We start from the raw sequence: 6,719 nt of genomic DNA on the forward strand, positions 1-6,719 counted from the left end.
AGTTGAACAACCCAGGAGCATCAAAAGAAGATGGAAGGAATACTATACCAAAAAGAATTGGCTGACACAGGAGAATCTCATGAAATGACACATGCTCAAGAGCCTATAGTAATGAAAGAGGAAGTTCAAACTGTTCTGAAAGAATTGGGGGGGAAGACCCCAGGAATTGATGGAATACCAACTGACGTATTTCAACAAACAGATACTGCCCTGGGTACATTCACCAGATTATGCTAAGAAATCTGAAAGGCAACTATCTGGCCAACTCACTGGAACAGATCTGTATTTGTTCCCATTCCAAAAAAAAGGTGACCCAACAGAGTGTGGAAATTATCAAACAATATAACTAGTGTCACACACAAACAAGATCCTGCTGAAGACTATCCAGATATGACTGGAACAGTATTTTAGCAGAGAACTGCCAGATGTACAGGCTGGATTTAGAAGAGGCCACGTGGCACCAAGAACATCATAGCCAATAGTAGATGGATCTTGCCTGAAAGCAGAGAGTACCAGAGGAATGTCTATGTGTTTTATTAACTATTCTAAGGCATTTGACTGTGTGGATCAAAACAACTGTGGCTAACCTTGAGAAGAATGGGAATCCCAGAACAATTGATTGCGCTTATGCAAAACCTATACTTGTACCAGGAAGGAGTAGTCAGAACAGAGCAGGGAAATACTGTATGGTTTAGAATTAGGAAAGGATTACATCAAAGACGCATCCTATCTCCATACTTTATCAATATATATGCAGAACAGATCATTCTGAAGGCTACACTTATGAGTGAAAAAGTGGCATCTGGATTGGAGAAAGGCTCATCAACAACCTGCATTACGCAAATGACACAATCTTGCTTGCTGAAACGGAAGAGGACATGAGGCATTTGCTACAGAAGGTCAAAGACTAGGTGTTGGTTTTTATTAAATGAATTTTCTTGTATTTATTTTTTATACACAACAAAAACACAAGCTACAGTAAACCCCTAGTTCCCCATAAAAATTTAACAACTGAGAAATGAAATTCTTATAATCTTCTGCATCATTCATAACTATACCCTCTATGGAATCTATTAGTAGCAGAGAAGAAGCTTAACTTAAAGCACCGAGTTTTCAGGAATTACTAAAATGTCTTTTCATTCTCTAATACATGCAGTCAAACTGCCTATGAAGCAAATACCAATTTACCTGATGCATGAATGCATAAAGTAAAGCTGGTGGGAAACCAGCATTATTTTCAAGCCTAAAATCATGATTCTACCTCTTTGTTACATACCCTTGAATGGATTTTTAAACTTTCAATGGAGTTACATTTAACATGATTATAAGATAAGTTTTGAGCATAATTACTCAGCTTCATCTAACAGCTTTGGACAGTCATACTTGTTTTAGATGTCCTGAGAAAAGCAAAAACATATCTAATCTAGAACTATCTGGCAATATTTATTAAAAGTTAAATTTAGAATCTTACAGCAAAGCAAGAATGCAGTGTTTGCTCTAACATTACTTAAAAAGAATCAAAAGCATAATCTCTCTTGTTTTTGTTGTTAAGTTCCATTGAGTCATAGACGACTCATAGTGACCCTATGAACAAAAGACCTGAACAGTTGTATAACTTTTCTCATTTCTCCACATTCATAGAGTTTCTGGAGGCAAGCTATTTCAGAAGTGGATGCCACTCCTGCTTCCAAGATTGTTTTAGTTGAGAAGCTCCACCAAACACTGTCCACCATGGGTAAACATTATCACATTTGACACATCAGTGTCACAGTGTTTAGCATCACAGCAACCATGAGTTACCTCTGTACAGCAAATGGACAGACCAGTTCTATACCACTTAGAATGTTTGACCAAAAAAAATTAAAACCAGGCCTGAAGGCTTCAGATTAAAATCCCCCACCGTTAGCTTGGTGGCATAACTTTCTATCCACTGGGCCAACAGATCTCTCTCTCTCATTGTTGTTGTTGTTGTTGTTGTTAATTGCTGTTGAGTCGTAGACCTGAACACTTATATAACTTTTGTCGTTTCATAAAGTTTCCGGAGGAAAGCTATTTTGGAAGTGAATGCCACTCCTGCTGCACAAAGTTTATTTTTAATATACATTTTATGAATGTGTGTTTTCATTGTTTGAAGTAAGATTCAATGAGTATTCTGAGGGTTATGCTAACATCAGTACTATATGCCCAGAAGTTACTGGATTCACTAAACAGACAATGACAACTGGCTGAGGCTGCTGATCAGGCTTGGACAGGAATCTGACACAAAGACACAGATTTCAGTGTCATGTTCAATGGAACTGAAGTCTTCCTTAAATCTGTGCTCCTGAGAGGCTGAAGACAGAGCACTAGACTGTTAGTTCTTTAGGCCTCACAGACACAAATCTGCTGTACAAAGGCTTCATTCTTTATTCTCGGCCTGTAGTCAGTAACTTGAGAGCCTTCTGTAAAGTCTACACAGAGGTGCTTATATTTTCATACTACAAAGCACTGCCAGCGTATTTGCAGTACTTCTGAGCCCTAGCAAAGTCCTCTGGTGTTAGAAGGATGCATTGAAAAGTGCAGGATCAATGGCAGGAAAAGTCTGTGGAACGTAGGCTGCATATTATTCTTTGTTACACCTGTGCTGTGAGGCACCTCTTATGTATTAGGTGGTGCACATGCCTGGGAGGAATCTGAATCCTAGTATAACTAATGGGGGCATGCTGCTTGGGTCATAAGTGGAGGATGATGGCTGAGGTGGTGGGGAAGGCAGAGAGGTTGCTTCAGCATCATTATCTTCTTCAATTCCAACAGGTCTGACTTGTGGAGTCTCACCATTCTTTAAACAATTATGGATATATGTTGCCTTCCATCATCCATACTTTCTGTGTTTCACATTTTTATCAGTGAGTTCTCCAAATACTGTTATGACATCTATTAAAAGACTTGCGGGAGCTCTGGTGGCCCAGTGGCAAGAAGCTGCAATTTCAGAGGTGTACAGTTCAAATCCACCAGATATTCTACTAGAGAATGAAAGACAATCTCCTCTGGTACCAGTTAGATGGTACACACATAAAAAAAAATTATAATAATAGAAAAAACTTGCAGTATAAAAGGACTTGATCATGTTTTTGTGAAATCGCCCAGCACAATCTTTATTATCTGCATAAAAAAACATTTTCAAAGCATAATTCTCCAAATGGACACACCTATTTCTTAATTTATATTTTAATATAAGTTATCTTAATTTATAACTTAATGTTTCTAATAATTTATAGCCTCATTATCACCCAACTGTTTCTTAAGAGCCTCTAACTGCTCCATTAGTTTTGATAAACATTTACAACATTCAGGAGTTTTACTATCAATCTTCATTCCAGTTTGCATTGCATATAAACGACAATAGGCCACCACAGGGTCCCTCTTGTCATGCTCCTGCACTATCCTCAGATGATGCTGTATGCTCTTAAACAGTGGGGGAACAGAGGCAGCGGTGCGAGCATGGCTATCTCTACACCAGAAACCACCACTTCCTCAGACTTTCTTTTTTTAAAATAAAATGTGTATTTTATCTGGTTTACTTGTAAAGTTAAAATACATTGTTTTTCACACTGGATCTTTCTCATTTCCTTTACACACACACACACGCGCACACACACACACACACACACACACACACACACCCCTTGTCCATTCTTATCCCCCCCCTCCTCCCCTGAGATCCTTGTACACATTTTACTATTTATTTCTACAATAATGGTCTTTATCCTTGTGGAACTGAATTATTTCACTCAGCACAATGCTCTCCAGTGCCTCCCAAGTTAGGTAATGATTTTCAAAATTATTATTCCTACATACTGCATAGTATTCCATTGCGTGACTGTATCATAATTTTTCAATCCGTTTAATTGTTTCCATGTTCTTGTGATGGTGAATAGTGCTGCTATGAACATTAGTGCACAAGTCTCTGGTTTGGACCTCAGTTCCTAATTTCTCAGGGTTTATCCCAAGGAGTGGGTCATATGGAATTTCTATGTTCCGCTTTTAAAGAAATGCCAAACTGCCTTCCATTGTGGTTGTACTATTTTACAGTCTCACCAACAGTGAATAAGTTCCTACATTTCCGCATCCTCTCCAACATTTATTACTTGCTGTTCTGTTAATCTTTGCAACTGCTACTGGGATGAGATGGTATCTCATTGTGGTTTTGATTTGTATGTCTCTTATTGCCAGTGATTTTGAACATTTCTTCTTGTATCTCTTGGTCACCCAAAAATCTTCTTCTGTGAAAATTTTATCCATATCTTTTGCCCATTTTGTAATTGGGTTGTCAGTCTTTTTCTTAGGGAGGTCCTGAAGGATTCTGTTAACTTTTGATATGAGACCTTGCCTGAAACAGTGTTGTCAGATGTTTTTTCCCCAGTTAGTAGGTTTTCTTTTCACTCTGTTTGAAAATGTTTTTGATACATATAGGGATTGACTCATTAGAAGGTCCTATTCATCAATTTTTATCCTCTCTGGATTGTGCATTTCTGGCTGTATTTGGCAGTGTCTTCATACCATAGATCAGACTGTCTAAGCTTGATCCCAGTTTATCTATTACAAACTTCTTAGTTTTGGGCTTTACTCCCAGGTCTCTGATTCACCTTGAGTTGATTTTTGTGTATGGTGTGAGACTTGTGTATGGTGTGGATCTTGTTCCAGGTTTCTTCCAGTTTTGCCAGTACCATTTCCTGAAGAGGTTGTCATTTTCCCATTCGATAAGTTCAATTCTCGCCACTGTGCCAATTAGCAGCTTCATGATAGATGGAAAAGTGATTGAGATTGTTGATAACTTCAGCTTGCTTGGTTACACAATCAACACTCCTCACATCAGCAGCCAGGAAATCAAAAGATTAATCACATTGGGAAAATCAGCTGTCAGTGACTTCTCTATAGTACTGAAGAGCAACGGTGTCAGTCTGGAGACTAAGGTGCACCTGATCCAGGCCATGGTCTTTGCCATTACTTTTTATGCATCCAAGAAGTGAAAAATAACTAAGGATGATAGAAGAAAGATCAATACCTTTGAGTTGTGGTGATGGAGAAGATTGTTGAAAATACCATGAACTGACAGGAGAACAAACAGAAGATAGAGAGGATGAAACCAGGCTGTTCCCTGGAGACAAGGATTTTGAAGCTTCATTTCACGTACTTTGAACACATGGCCAAAAGGGACCAGTTCTTGGATAAGGACATCATGTTTAGAAGGATGGAGTGGCAGTGCAAAAGAGGAAAACCCAGGATGAGATGGATTGATAGAGTAACTGGGGTAATGGGGGTAGGTGTATTGGAATCAGTGAGACAGGTTCAAGATAGAGCAGAGTTCAGAGCTGTTGTAGATAAGGTTGCAATGAGGTGCAGGTGGCTCAATGGTCCACAACAACAATGTGTGTCTATGTGTGTGAACACACACAAGTAAGTGTGATTGAAGATTTTACCAAGAAAGTAACTCCTGAGCTGAGTCTTTCAAATAAAGGTAATTAAAATTATTAGGAACTTCAGATAGAATAAATAGTAATGTAATAGTTCAAAGGCATCCAGGAAGCAGAATTTAGGTCTACAGTGTGAAAGGAAGGGAATGTGGCTGAATGAGTGGATGCAGGCCAAGTCTCAGATGGCCTTGTGCGCTTGTCTCCAGGCAAATAAATGAGATTTAAGAAAAGCAAAACAAACTAACCCAACAGTCCAGTTTTTGATTGATAGCTATTAAACTGGTTGCATAAATTATCCATTGGTGCTGAGTCTTGGAAAATTGTTCCTGGAACTATCTCCTCACTCTGTCTCCTTTGTTTCTTTGCTCCTCTGATGCTAATTTGGAGTCAATTTGGATTCACACTTCAGCCCATATATTTACTTGCTCTGTCAGTTCCCTCTCAACATAGCAGACAAGTTAGATTCTAAAAGGCACATATGAACCTTCTTAAGATAATTTCTAGGTCATTCCTTATATGCACACTTCATTTCTGTATCTTTCACATCCAATTCTTTAACCTAAATATTTATTCTGGACATTACATCTTGACCAAAATTTTGAATGTCTCAGCCTACCTGTTTAAATAAGAAATTTATAGGTTCATTCATTGTTTTTGTCAAAGCACAACTGAATAAACAACTATATCTTCCACTCCTCCAAGCCCTTAGTCACTTAAACCAAAATGCTCCTAGTCACAGCCTCCCCGTCTTCAGTCACAGTTTAGCTTCAGTCCTCTTTGAAGACCAGATTTGATGGATTCAGAATCTAACAAACTTCCTCTAGTTCTTATTAGTTCATGGTTTTAGTCCTAAATTTGATTATCTGTAGGCTAGGAGCTGATTACAGAAAAGACAACTACTCATATGCAAGTTCAAGCTGAAGAAAAAGAAGATTAAATCAAATCAACAGGAACCAAAATTTGACCTTGAGTTTATTCCACATGAATTTCAAAACCACCTCACGAACAGGTGTGAGGGCTTAAACACTAATGAGTGAAGACTAGATGAGTTATGGGAGGAAGAGGTCTATATTTGTTCCCATCCCAAAGAAGGGTGACCCAACAGAGTGTGGAAACTATAGAAAAATATCATTAATTTCACGTGCAAGCAAGATTCTGCTGAAGATTATCCAAAATGACTGGAACAGCACATCAGCAGAGAACTGCCAAAAGTCCAGGCTGGGTTTAGAAGGAGTCTTGGTACTAGGGATATTGTAGCTGATGTTA

The 6,719-nt window shown here is 38.5% G+C and overlaps 1 pseudogene; it reads right to left on the reverse strand.

The window, feature by feature from the left end:
- Positions 1–2,405: 2,405 nt before the first annotated feature.
- The window catches only part of LOC102845644, a 15,505-nt pseudogene continuing 11,191 nt past the window's right edge, over positions 2,406–6,719 (reverse strand).

Source organism: Elephantulus edwardii, unplaced genomic scaffold (genome assembly GCF_000299155.1).
Source record: "Elephantulus edwardii isolate Elephantulus edwardi_28Jun2011 unplaced genomic scaffold, EleEdw1.0 scaffold00026, whole genome shotgun sequence".
Classification (NCBI taxonomy): Eukaryota; Metazoa; Chordata; class Mammalia; order Macroscelidea; family Macroscelididae; genus Elephantulus; species Elephantulus edwardii.